General features: G+C 45.0%; 1 long non-coding RNA gene across 1 annotated transcript; it reads left to right on the top strand.

Moving 5' to 3' along the window:
• Positions 1–339: 339 nt before the first annotated feature.
• LOC125403536 (uncharacterized) lies at positions 340–12861 on the top strand. Its single transcript, XR_007232988.3, has 4 exons — positions 340–471; positions 4867–4920; positions 5077–5214; positions 11889–12861. It is a non-coding gene; the product is annotated as an uncharacterized LOC125403536 (long non-coding RNA).
• The last annotated feature ends 842 nt before the right edge of the window (positions 12862–13703 follow it).

Below are 13703 nucleotides of genomic sequence, written 5' to 3'. Positions count from 1 at the left end.
TAGCTCTGGTTGCTGTTCACCCATTCTCAGCACAGGGGAGGGCCACCTTGCTTTGAGGGAGTGTTAGAGCTAAGGGCACCCTTGCTGGGTTTTTGTGGGAGACCATTCCTCAGGACTGGGATCTCCTGATGTACAGCCAGCTCCTCAAAGACTCTATTGTCAGCACTTCAGCTGTTGGAGCAAATACCTTCTGGTGTGATTTGTGTGCCTTTCCCATTAGACTAAGATTCTTAACCTGCAATCTATGGACCACCCACAGGGATAATAAAAAAGTATAACCAGAAAATACTAAGCGTCATTCTTCCCAAGCCCCAGAGCATCTTGAGAACTAAGCCTGTGGCTTAGCCCCACCGTGACCTCTGTGCTGACAGCACGTGTGGTCACTCAGTAATGCAGCGTCATTCATCAGGAAACCAGCACTGGAGGACGGCACTCGGGAAGCGTTGCTGAGACATTGTTTGTGGGAAAAAAGTAAGAACTGGGTTAAGAGACAAGCTGGGAAAAGTGGCTCGTGACTGTAATCCTGGCACTTGGGAGGTTGGGGTTTTAAAAGGGGGGGGGGCTTGCATCAAGGCCAACCTGTACACAGAATGGAACTTTGTCTAACAAACAAACAAACAAAGAGAACAGTATGATAGGCAAGGAGAAAGATAGAGAAATATTAGATATTTAAAATGCCCCAGTATTTGCCCAGGCATGTCTATGGGGCTATTTGCCTGCCAAAAAGAAAAAGAAAAAAAGCTATAATTCTCAGAAAATGTACAGTCTCTGAATAATTATTGAAAGAAAAATTATTCCAAGATTCTTATACAGATGTCCCATCTAGACCAATAGACTTCAAATTTGTTAAATATTCATCTATTTCCCTTTTGCTTTTAATTTATCAGAATAGTGAGAGTTCCATAGAATTTTTGAAATAGAAATAGTTTTAAATTCATTCTGTACATTTGCGCTAATGAACTTTGGTCTCACTATTGTCCCCGGCATGGAATACCACGTGGCCATCAAATGCTTGGCCACATCACTGGCATTCTCTTCTGCATATCTGCTCAGTGACTCTGTCTCTCTTGATAGGAGGAGACACTGGAATTACTTTCCTGAGTTCTTCAGGATCCGTGTGCACACATGCGTGTGCATGCATGTGTGCATGTGTGTAAGCATGTGTGTGTGAGAGAGAGATGGACATGCTGGAATCCAGCAAACTGACTGCCGCGGACTGAAGGCAGCCAGGATCTGCACTTCCCCCACAGAAAAGAACTTCAGGACAAGTAGGAACAAAGCAAAGTCAGCAAGTTCATTGACAAAGCAGATGAGCACAGCTGAAGGAGTCAAGTGCAAGCATTAGAAGAATGCACACTAGTGCCTCAGCAGTTCTGTGTGTGCGATGCACACTAGTGCCTCAGCAGTTCTGTGTGTGCGATGCACACTAGTGCCTCAGCGGTTCTGCATGTGTGCTGCACACTAGTGCCTCAGCGGTTCTGCATGTGTGTTGCACACTAGTGCCTCAGTGGTTCTGCGTGTGTGTTGCACACTAGTGCCTCAGTGGTTCTGCGTGTGTGTTGCACACTAGTGCCTCAGCGGTTCTGCATGTGTGTTGCACACTAGTGCCTCAGTGGTTCTGCATGTGCGATTTGGGGTTTTGAGGGTACTTATTCTGCAACTGAGTTTAAATACCAGGGCACGCATGTGCTGGTTTACTTACTTTTCTTATCTAAAGAATTAAAGAGGAGAGGCATTAGGAACACTGTCAACGGGTGGAGAAGGAGGTGACAGAAGGGATAAAAATATCTATCCAAGGGACCCTTTCTTACACGCTGGTCACAAGGAGATTGGATTTAAGATATATGTGGTTCGTTAGGCATTTTGACATCTTATTTGTGAGCTATTTCTCACTTCTTTTGCAGGTGATCTGATCAGTAATACCTAAATTCCAGGATATCGGCCAAAGAGCAAGAGAGTCAGAGTTAGGTGTAAGAGTAAGGGCCCCGAGGGCTGCAGAGATGGCTCAGTGGTTAGGAGTCAGTTTCCTCTGGGCAGCAGAGTTAGGTGTAAGAGTAAAGGGCCCCGAGGGCTGCAGAGATGGCTCAGTGGTTAGGAGTTAGTTTCCTCTGGGCAGCAGCCCGCCTCTGCCACCAAAACACGTAAGCTATGTCATCACCTGTCACCAGGTCCACCCCACCACCCCCCACCCCCCGTCAGCTATGCGGCATGTACACCCCTTAAAATGCCCACCAGGCACAGCTCATTCTCTTGCCTCTCTTCTTCCTCTTGTTTCTTCCCGGTTCTGTCTGTCTGTCTGTCTGTCTGTCTGTCTGTCTGTCTGTCGTGTCTCTCTCATGTCCCCATTCCGACATGGCCTTTCACTCTTTCACCTCTTCCTCTCTCCTCACCCAATAAACCTCTTGCATAACTCTGTTTCAGGTAGTGTGTTTGCTTAGTGGCATGCCTTGGTAGGATCCATGTTGCCCTTCTTTTTATCCTTTCATTAAGTGCTAGCACTGACTGTTCTTCCAGAGGACCCAGGTTCAGTTCCCAGCACCCACATGGCAGCTCACAAGTGTCTGGAACTCCAGTTCCAGGGGATCTGTCACTCTCACACAGACATACATGCAGTCAAAACATCAATGCACATAAAATAAACTGTGTGTGTGTGTGTGTGTGTGTGTGTGTGTGTGTTAGGAGTTTTTCCTAACACGCGAGTTCTCTGCTGATGCAAAAATCCCAATCAAGTCAAATCACAACAAGCCAAATAAAAAAATATCCAGGTTTAATGGGATTCCTGGACTCTCAGGTGGCCCCAAGGGGGAACTGGGAGGCCGCTAACGCGACTACCAATCAGTTTAAATAGACTGAGGGAGAGGTCAAGGTTTTGGTGGGCTCGTCTTGACCCTCCTTCAGGGAGGGGTCAAGACTTGGTAGGCATAGGGACTGGGCCTCCAAAGATGGAGGCCAGAGACTGGGGCTTACAATATATATTTAGAGACAGAGAGAGTGTGTGTAAAGTTCTCTTTCCATCCTTATAGCCCCTCTATTTACTGACTAACTTTCCTCCCTCGGGGCAGTTCACAATAGCCAGAGCAAATAGTCCAGCGGCCACACTTTTGCTGCCCTTGTAAGGAATTTTATTTTTGGTATTCTGGTACTTAGATATCTGGCTCACTGACCCTAAAATGATTGCCCCTCTGGTGCTAGCCAATCCCCAAAGGCAGGAAAATTCTCAGGTGGTGTGCCTGTCTTATACAGACTAGCCAATCCAGAGGATCCCTGTTGCCAGTATTCAGAAACCCTAAGTCTTCTTAGGTCAGTTATCAAATAATCAGAGAGAGCCCTACGTCCTAGAGCAGCTAGAATTTCTCAAAGCAGTCAAGCTGAAGCCTTCTTGCCTGCACTGCCCCACTGACCACCGCTCACATTTAGTGAGTGAAGATGGGCGCAGCAAAGAAACTAAAGAGTATAGTCAGAGGCAGGGAACCTCTGGCAGAATCCAGAGTGGACAGGACCGACCGGACTGAGAGGGGCCATGCGGAGAGAGGGGAAGGGAAGGGAGAAAGGAAAGAACCAGGTGCAGCAGCCGGGAGGCCAAAGGGACTTTGAGGCCAGTAACAAAATGGCTGGATATACAGAAAAGACTCTCTGGGGGAAGGGCAGCCCAGCCCCTGGACTGGAGAATTTTAGGGTAGAGGGCAGGGTCTGCCAGTCATGATCTGTAACAGGTAGGGACTGAGGGATGCTGGGAGAACCTGAAGGCCAGATCTGCTTTGATATGTTAAATAGGCACCTCAGCCATTCCCCTCTGCACCTTTGTGACTCCCCACCTCCGGTTTTGAAACTTAAAAGGGAAACAGCTCCTTTGGTAGAATGGCTTCAAACATTCCTGAAGAATGCTGGCTTTTTTCTGACAGCCAGAATTTGGGGAAATGGAGTTTCCATTGGACCTGACTTCAAGAGGTCTGCTTCAGTCACAAAGAAGGCTAAATGAAAAAAAAGAAAGAAAGAAAGAAAGAAAGAAAGAAAGGAAAAGAAAAGAAAGAAAAAAGGAAAGTAAGAGGGGAGAGAGGTCTAGCAGCAAGGAGGCCCCAAATACAAAAACTGCAGGTAACCAGAATGTTTAGATTATATAGGGAAGAGCAGCCCAGCCCCAGGGCTGGTGCTTTCAGGGGTGGGGTATGCCAGCCTGGAGGGCCCTATAACAACAGGTAGGGCCTGGGGGGCGCAAGGAGAACCTGGTGGCCAGTTCGGCTTTGCTATGTCAAATAGGCACCTCTGCCATTTGTGCCAAGTTTGAAAGCTAACAAAGGCCTTCTTGGAAAGGGTACAAAGGGCTTTGGTTTGACTCTGACTGAAAGGATCCTCCTTCCAAGGGGAGTTCATTAATTCCAGGATCACAGCAGAGAGGAGGAAGGGAGGGTGAGGTGGGGATGGGGAGCTTGGCTGAAGGTGAAACACTGGTGGCTGACCCCAAGAACCCCAGGTTCACAGAGGGACAATGGGGTGCCCGTTAGTTCATAAATAGCTCAAGACTAATTGATTTCTTGCTTTAGTGTTTTCTTTTCTCCAAAATCAAGAGCCCTAATGCATCTCAACATCTCCAAGTAGCCTACTGCCTTTATTGGGAAGAACAAATCATTTACCACCTGCAGGTTTGTATTAACATAAGCTGTGCAGATAGCTTTTTGTTCTAGGGAGAAGAAAGAAAAAAAAAGGCTCTTTGTAGCTTGAGGCAATGAGACATTCTGCTTAAGAAAGACAGAATTAATTGGTCATAGCAAATAAACTTACATTTTGCTGCAACTGTACCCTTGAAGAGAAATAGTCTTCAATGAGTTTTTAACTGGCTCATTTACACTATTTTTATTGTTTCCAAAGGCTCGATGAACTTTTTGGAGGCCAGAGGCTGCTGGGTAATAAAGTCTACCCCAGGTAAGATGTTAAACATCCATATAAATATACATCATGTTATCTTTGTTCTGTGTTTATTATCCCCATTGGCTGCGGATGGTTTTGTAAGGGGCACTGAGCTATTGCACTCCAAGTTTTTCCCATCACGAGTTCATTTCACTAATTATCTCTTAACAGACAGTTTTTGCAATTGACCTTCATCAGCTAACGGGAAGACTGCGAAGAAAACTCCGGTTTCAACACACTCCAGGATTCTTCTAGTCTACTTGATGGCTGGAGACAGTAGCAAGGGAGCCTGGGATTCATAAAAATGAGGTAAGCAGTGGGTGGGCTTGGAACTGAGAAGCTTTGAGTTCAAGCCCCTCTCTGCATAAGGCAGGTTAATCAGTTAATGTCTCATTCAACAAAGGTGCAGCTGAAAGTTTACCTAGGACAGTGGATGAACTCCTGAACAGAGCTATGTCTCAGAGACTGTCTGATCAGAATTTCAGTACCATGGAGCGATTGTAACATTACAGGGCCAGAGACTTTATGCTGGGCTAGCCCTAACCCCCAGGAACAGCCATTCCTTGCACCCACTACAAGGTCGCTAATATTAATAGATAAAAACCTTTGCATATCCACCAATCCCAAAACTGAGAATGCCATCAGAAAATATCTTGGGCCTATAGAAAAGCCTCCCCCATCTTGCTATACCTGCCTCTCTGATGTACCCACAAATGGATTTTAAACTTGCATTGACTTATGACTTTTTTGTCATGCAAAACTATTAAAAACGTTGTGAACCTGCTTCCACAATGGAACATGGGATTTAGAATAACCTAAATCCTGTTCTTGAGCCATGATCATTCCAAAAAGTTCTAGAATAAATTATCTCTTATTCCCTTTAAGATGACAGCTATGGCTTTTGCATTGTCAGACAGTACTAACTGGATGATATGCCTGAAGAACTGGACAGTCATGGTCCAAGTCTTAGCAGCATTGTAAGTTCAGAAAGTCACAATGTCAACATTTGGGGTTTGTCTTAGTTAGGGTTTCTATTACTGTGAAGAGACACCGTGACCACGGCAACTCTTATAAAGAAAACATTTAATTGAGGTGTCTCGCTTACGGTTCAGAGATTCAGTCCATTATTATCATGATGGCACATGACAGTGTGCAGGCAGATGTGGTGCTGGAGAGACAGCTGCTACATGCTGATATGCAGATGACAGGAAGTATACTGAACGTTACACTGATCAAAGCTTGAGCAAATGAGACCTCACAGCCCTATCCCCACAGTGACACACTCCCTCTAACAAGGCCACACCTAATAGTGCCGCTCTCTTTGGGATTCTGGGGGCCAATTGCATTCAAACTATCACAGGGCACAGATCCCTACTGTTAGCCTCAGCAGGCTAGGGGAGTTCCCCTAGAGTTTTAGAAATCTCAACTCAAGTCAAACTAACACTAAAAAGAATTCAGGACTAGCCAGTATGGTAAAGCAGAATTGGACATCTTATGGAAGATCTTTTTAAAATGGCCTTATGCATGAGGATTAAGAGAAAGGGACCCACAGGACAGTGAGGCGTACCCAAGGGAAGCTACACTCATCATTTTAACAGTAGTCGTGTTTAAAAGTTTGTTAGAATTTTGTTACCACTGGGTAGTTCCATGGTGAAACCTGACAGGATTACAGTGGATTAACTCGAAGTTGACCCCACTAGGCTACAGGAAGGTAAGACATCTTTAGTATGGGCAAAGTTATGTTTGTTTGAGATTCTCAGACAATGACTGACTGAAAGGAACGAAGCTCTGCCCATGGTCTTGCACATTCAGCACTTGAGCCTAGGCCATTGCAACCTCTACGCACAAAGGACAGTAACTCTGCCAACAACCTTTGTAGCCATTGTTATTTTTGTGCTGGGATTCCTGCTTCTCAGCCAGCTCCCATACTCTTATGTGTCTTCGGTCTGCCGGTCTTCCTATCCTGCTTCGAAGTGATTGTGTGAAGAGAAGAAAATTGCAGTGAACGCAGTCGGCATGCAGCAGGATGTATGGAGGTCTCAAGCCACCCTTTAGCAATGGACACTCTTGGTCATGGGCATCTCGAACAATCAGCTTTGCGTGTCGTGGAGACTCCAGCTGCATGGAAGGAGGCAGGGTATGGATTGATGTTATGGGGAAGAGAGCTCTCAGGGCAAAGTGTTTGCCATACAAGCACAAGGACCTGAGTTTAGTGCCCAGTGCCCACTTTAAAGCCAGGTTGGCAGTGCATGTGGGTAACCCCAGGGATTGACTACAGAAAGGGGCTTGCCCGCCAGCCAGTCTAGCTGAAAGAGCAAGCTCTTGGTTCACTGAAACCCAGTCACAAAAATTAAGATGGAGATTGGGCACCATCAGCCTCTGGCCTCCCCTTGTATAAGTCCACGCAAGCACACTGCACAGGGCACACAAGCCGTATACCTACACACAGACACAAAGTTTTAAAGAGAAGTTATTGGACTCCATTATGATATTTTTACTATGTTTTATGAACTATTTTGTTGGTTTAATGATGATAGATGGTAACACAAATTATAATTGTTCTTAATAATAAAAATCTGGAGTTAGCTATAGGGGCTAATGCTGAAGAAGATCAGGGAAGCAGAGCCGCCAGCCACTAGAGAGTTCTTCCCTCCACCAATGCTCAAGCTGAAGAGGTGATCCTGTCTCTACAAATCCTCAATCTGCATCTCCAGACTGCATCTTCAGACTCCATCTGAGCTCTTCTCTCTTTCCACCTTATATTCCTCTCTCCACCCAGCCAAATCCATTCCTGTCTCCACCTCCCTAGTGCTGGGTTTAAAGGCACATGACTCCCAAGTACGAGGATTTAAAGTGTGAGCCCACTGCCTGGTTTTAATTCTCTTTTAGACTGTATTGATCTTGTGTAGCCCAGGGTGGCCTTGAACTCACAGAGATCCTTTTGCTTTTCCTTCCGAAGTGCTGGAATTAAAGGCCACCACCACCCAGCCTAATGTACATTTCTGAGCTTACTCCTTGGCTTTACCAGAAAGACATGAAGACTTACATTACTCACGAGACAGACAGAAATGCACTTTATACACTGTAAAATTGATAAAAAATACTTTCATATTTGATAAAGTAAAGCTGAGTTTACTGCTTACCACAGGGAAATGGAAACTTACAACCAACTAGCTATCAAAATAGAACTTTAACCCATCAGCCTCCTGTACAATAAATAGCCTGTGAAATCAGCCTGTCCAAGGGCCCTGCCGGGTTACTATCGTTAATTCTAGAAGAGAGCTCTATCAAGTTGTTCAGCCATTGATAGTGACCAACACTTTCCTGATCCTCCCAGCTTACAGCACTGATGAAGGAAGTCAAATGTGTGTCCCTGTCAACCACAGAGGATGTCTTACTTCATCGCAGCCCACCACAACTTCGGCATGCTAACACTCTCCAGTCAGGACAGGCCTTTTTTCTTTTTCCTGTCATACTCCTGGAGTCTCTGCCAAAGCACAGTGATGACGGCTCACTCTCGCGGGCCAGTAGATCGGAAGAAACAGCTTGTGCGTTCCTCCTCTGTTTGCTCCTTCTCACATCTTACATTTATGTGAAGAACCTTGGTTCACATTTATTGAATGGGGCTTTCACCGTAGTCATGGAACTGCCAAGGTCTGAGCTAAAGCGGAATACTTAGTGTCTCTCTGTAGAACTGAGCAAGAGGCAAGCTAACTTCAGGGTTCCCTACTGCCTGGAAACCACAGCAAAACAAGGAAAAGAAAAAGCTTCCAGAGACAGGAAAACAGATTCACTTTACATAACTGTAGTCTTTTCGAGTTTGAATTTAAAGCCTGCTGTGAGCAATGGTTCATTTTGTGATAGATGCTGACATCTACTGGCCAATACTGAGAGTTAATATTTTAACACGTTTTAGGAAAAAAAGAAAAGGTGTCATCCTGATAGTGGAAGGTAGAGAGTCAGAAGACTCGGAGGTGGGTGCAGATTGCATTTGCAAGAGGGTGAGAGACTTAACTAAGGACCATGGGGGTGGGTTGCAGAATGTCACTGGAGTTGACCCCAAACACCCACTTTGTAGTCTTAAGATTCTTGTCCTAGGATTTCTTATCTTGTTTTCTAAGACCTTTTTCTTCAGGGGCAGTGTCCATTTTAAAAGCACTGGTGCTGGGGAGAACTACCGCCCCCCACCCCAGCCACCTCTAAGGGATGTGACCTGTGATCATGTCGTTAGTATTGCCAGAAGCTTCAGGGTGCTTAGTGCTTTATAAGCAGACAGACTGGAGTCAGGCTACCGGCACACAGACCCAGACTCCGCCATTTATACGTTGTGTGACTTCAAGTAAGTGGCTTCATTTCCTTCCTTGTCTTTCAAATGGACATGGCAATCATGTCTTACACACACATTCTTGAAAGAGTTTAAATAAATCACATGTGGAAAGTGCTCGTATCAGGAGCTGGGCATTCTAAAAGCTAAACAAGTATTAGTGTCTTTACCTACATATATCTTTACAACGCTTTGAAAGAAATACTGTATCTCTAAAATTAGGGAAGAGTCTTTCAGCCCCCAGGGACAGAACACGTGACTCACAGTGACTTGTGCTCTTGTTTCCTCTCTCACATGATGAGCAGAGCAAGTGGTCTGGAGGTGAGTGCCTGCTGACACTGGCTCATGCCTCAGAGACATTTGGGCCAGCGTCTCAGAGCTTTCTAGGCCTTTCCTTCAAGGTGGTGAGATAACATTTTACCTCCAGTTCCAAGCATCATGTTCAGGGGAAGAAACTAGGGTCCTGTGTATATAGTTGCTTTTTCCCCTTTTTAATCAGAAAACAACAACAACAACAAAAAATTCTACTAAAGTCTGCTTCTGTCTGATTGCCAAAAATTGTCCCTTGGCTAATCCTGGCTGAGAGGGCTCATGAGAAGTGGGTCTTTAACTTTCCTAGCTTACAAAAGAGGCAGCAGGGAAGAAGGGAGCTGGTGGTGACCATTGTCAGCTATCAGTCTATGTACCGCACCTTAGAAAGGGATAAAACATTTGAAGGGATGGTACAGATGCTGCCATTCAAACTAGGCAGCCTGGATTCTGGTATCCTAAATTCTACACCACTCTGAAGCATGAACTTACAAAGGTAATAAAAGTAGATTTATTAAAGAATAAGCTCACACAATACAGACAAAGGCTGAAGCTGCCACTGTCTCTCTGCCCTTGGGGTCTCCCCTCAAACCCAGCAAGAGCAACCGAGACCTCTCCTCTTCCTTATTAGCGATCACATCCCAGCCAGAAGGGAACCCAAGGCAGGTAATCCAAAACATTTGGCAGAATGAACTCCCCCAACACCTTGCTAATGCTGTGTTTGGTACGGGATCTTGGAAGCCTACTCCACTGAAACTCTGGTACCTCAGCCTGCAGCTTCAGGCTTTGCAGTGGTTCAACCATGATGTTGGAGGTTAGGACAGAGGAGTCACTCTGCCCTCTCCTGATGTGGACAAGCAGAGGTTAGACTCCTCTACTGAAGGCCGGATAGGCCTAGACTCACTCGCCTGGCCCCCCATGTCTTTCATTATTTAACACAAAGCAGGCTGACGGCAGTGACATGGAAGTGTCATGCTGCAGAGACAAAGCAGGAGAGAACAGGAAGAGAGGGGGCCTGGGCCAGCAGGAAAAGGGAGAAGTGAAACAGACAGCTGAGAGAAACCGTGGAGATCTCACCGGACAGATGAAAAAGTGAGATACGTGAAAGCTAGGCTGGGACAATAACAGCAGATCAAGGGAGAAGACAGAGAGACTGGCTAGAAAGATCTAACTAGCAAAGTCAGACTTCACAAACTAACTGTGTGAGGCTTAACTGTCAACAGATGGCTTTCGATCAAAATCCATATGCCTTCTGAATCCCAACATTTTCAGTTCTCAAGCGACATGGTGGGTGATGCCTGCATTGGTGGAATATGCCATGGTGAGAGCCTGCGGTGCCAGAACGGGAACAAGGCTATACATTGAAATTTCAGTAGAAGGAGAACCCTTTAAGAATACCCATAAAGGGGCTGGAGAGATGGCTCAGAGGTTAGGAGCATTGATTGCTCTTCAAGAGGTCTTTAGTTCAATTCCCAGCAACCACATGATAGCTTACAACCATCTGTAATGAGATCTGATGCCCTGTGGGCAAACATTCAGACAGAACACCGTATACATAAAAAAATGAAATAAATCTTAAAAAAAGGATACCCATAAAGCATACCGTGGATGCTGTGTGTCAGAAGGCATTAGCCTTGGTCAGGAGTCTGGTGGCAAACAGATTGTATGTTAACATAGCATGCCAAGTGTAAGAGAAGGAACATGGAGTCCATAGTACAGACTCATTACCTAAAGGAGCCTAAAGGTTGTGCTAGTGCATACCAGTAAGAGAGGGGGTGGCTAAGTTGGTAGGGCTTTTGCTGAGCATAGGTGAAGTCCTGGGCTAGATCCCCAGCTCCACAGAAACCAGGTGTGATGTTTCATAACTGCAATCTCAGCATTTGGGAAGCAGAGGTAGGGGGATCAGAAATTCAAGATCATCTTCTACGTTGCCAGTTCTAGTTTCAGAGCAACCTGGGTCACGTGAGACACACGCACCTTTCTTTCTAAATGTTGACACTTGAACAGGACAAGCCTTAGATAAAGCAAACGTCACTGAATTCTGAAATAGCAATCACAGGGGAGGAAGACAATTCTTATTCATAAGGCCATTTGTTTTTCCTGTGGTAAGATACACAAAACATAAAATTCAGCACTTTAGCCTTAATAAGTGAATAGTTCCTTGGCATTGTGCCCTTTCACCCCGCTGTGTCACCATCTTGGCCATTCTTTTCTGGAACTCTTTCATCTTCCTTAACTGAACTTTTGACCCATTAAACACTCAGTCCTTCTGTCTCCTCACCAGCCTTGGCCACCACCGCCTTACTTTCTGTACAATATTTGCAGAGTCATCATGATTTTTGCTTTTCAGAAGAATAAGCTTGGATAAGCTGAAAATGCTCCAGGCTGTCCTGTGTCTACAGCTGGCTCCATTCAATCGTGGACGGACCCATTACTGCTGGGCAGACTCATTACTGCTGGGCAGTGAGCTGCACGCCTGTAGCTATGCTGTGGAGAGCCTGAATGACCCCCTGTAAGGATGCCAAGAAGGAGGGACACTACGCCAGGGGACATTCTCACCTCTGCTCCCACAGGCTGTCTTCTGGCTATTGAGTCTTTGATCCGTGTAAAGGAAACTTGGACCAAGGAATACAAACTGTTTTCATTGAAAACAAGTTGGTCAAGCTGTTCAGTCTGCCCAGACATGAATCACTGGCAGTTAAAGCCAGGCTAAAGGTAATAATATTGCTGAAATAGAGCCTTTTAAGGCAAGTGTTTAACAAAAGCAGTAATGATTGGTATTGGGTAGCGGTGATGGTGGGTGGTCCCTATAGCAAGAATTACAGATGGGAAACCTGAAAGCCACATGTGTCTTATTAGCCCCGTGTGCAGTATCTTTAAAAATGATTAGCTAGTGGATTTTAAAATGAAATTTCTGATTTCGGTTGAAAAAATTTGCCACATGGCCTGGAATGTAAAAGAAATAAGGCTCCCCACTTCTTTATTTCCTTATATCCTGGCCCAAGGGGCACAGGGTTGCAACTCCTGTCCCTTAGACTTTTGAGCCATCTTTTAGAATATATTAGAAGATATTAAAGAAACAATTAATTATAGCTTGAAAATAATTTTTAAAGAAATAAAGAGGGGCTGGAGAGATGGCTCAGTGGTAAAGAGCATTGCCTGCTCTTTCAAAGGTCCTGAGTTCAATTCCCGGCAACCACATGGTGGCTCACAACCATCTGTAATGAGGTCTGGTGCCCTCTTCTGGCCTGCAGACGATTGTATACATAATAAATAAATAAATATTTTAAAAAAAAGAAATAAAGAAAATTTTGGAAGATGAACAGATTCTCTGGGTGTTATAAAAAAAGATTGTAAAGCTTCAAGTAAAGTTTAAAAAGTTGATAAAATAATATAAATTCTATCAGAGAAAAAAGGTCAGTTAATATGTATTTGGGGCACTTGTAACATGCCAGCATTTTCAGTCTGCACTCTGAATTTTCCCACAAGCACTAGGAACCACTATGTTAGGGACTAACTAAATGTTAGAGTAGTTCATGCTTTAGTTAGGGGTCAGATTTAGATCTTTACATATGCTTATCATTATAGCTGACTAAATATTACTATGTTCTTAGATATAGCTATTCGTGATAGCTTATTTTCTCTTTGGGTTCCATTTCGTAAGCCACATGTTGGGGTGCCATCTGTCAAGGTCCAGCCATGACGAGTTCATACGTTCCAGGGTAGGGGCGTGTGGATTAGAAAGGTTAGGCGGGAGCAAGCCAGTAAACAGTATCCCTCCATGGCCTCCGCATCAGCTCCTGACTCTAGGTTCCTACCATGCTTGAGCTCCTGCCCCAGCTTCCTTCAATGATGGACCACAATGTGGAAGTGTAAGCCAGATAAACCCTCTCCTCCCCAGCTTGCATTGGTCATGGTGTTTCATCACAGCAATAGTCACCCTAACTAAGGCAAACGGCAATGATAAACCTTATTCTAGAAAAAAAAGTTAGGCAGAATAGACAGAGAAACAAAAGAAATACAGAGACATAGGACATAGGATAGTACCGGAGGCAGCTCAGTGAATACTGAACACTGAATTCGCCCACATTTATTTTCCATACACTTATATACCCCAATACAAAAAGCGGGGAGGGGAAGAGAAGGTAAAAGACCGCTTTAACAT

Source organism: Myodes glareolus, chromosome 7 (assembly GCF_982192425.1).
Source record: "Myodes glareolus chromosome 7, mMyoGla1.1, whole genome shotgun sequence".
NCBI lineage: Eukaryota > Metazoa > Chordata > Mammalia > Rodentia > Cricetidae > Myodes > Myodes glareolus.
This window is presented reverse-complemented; position numbering and strand designations above follow the sequence as displayed.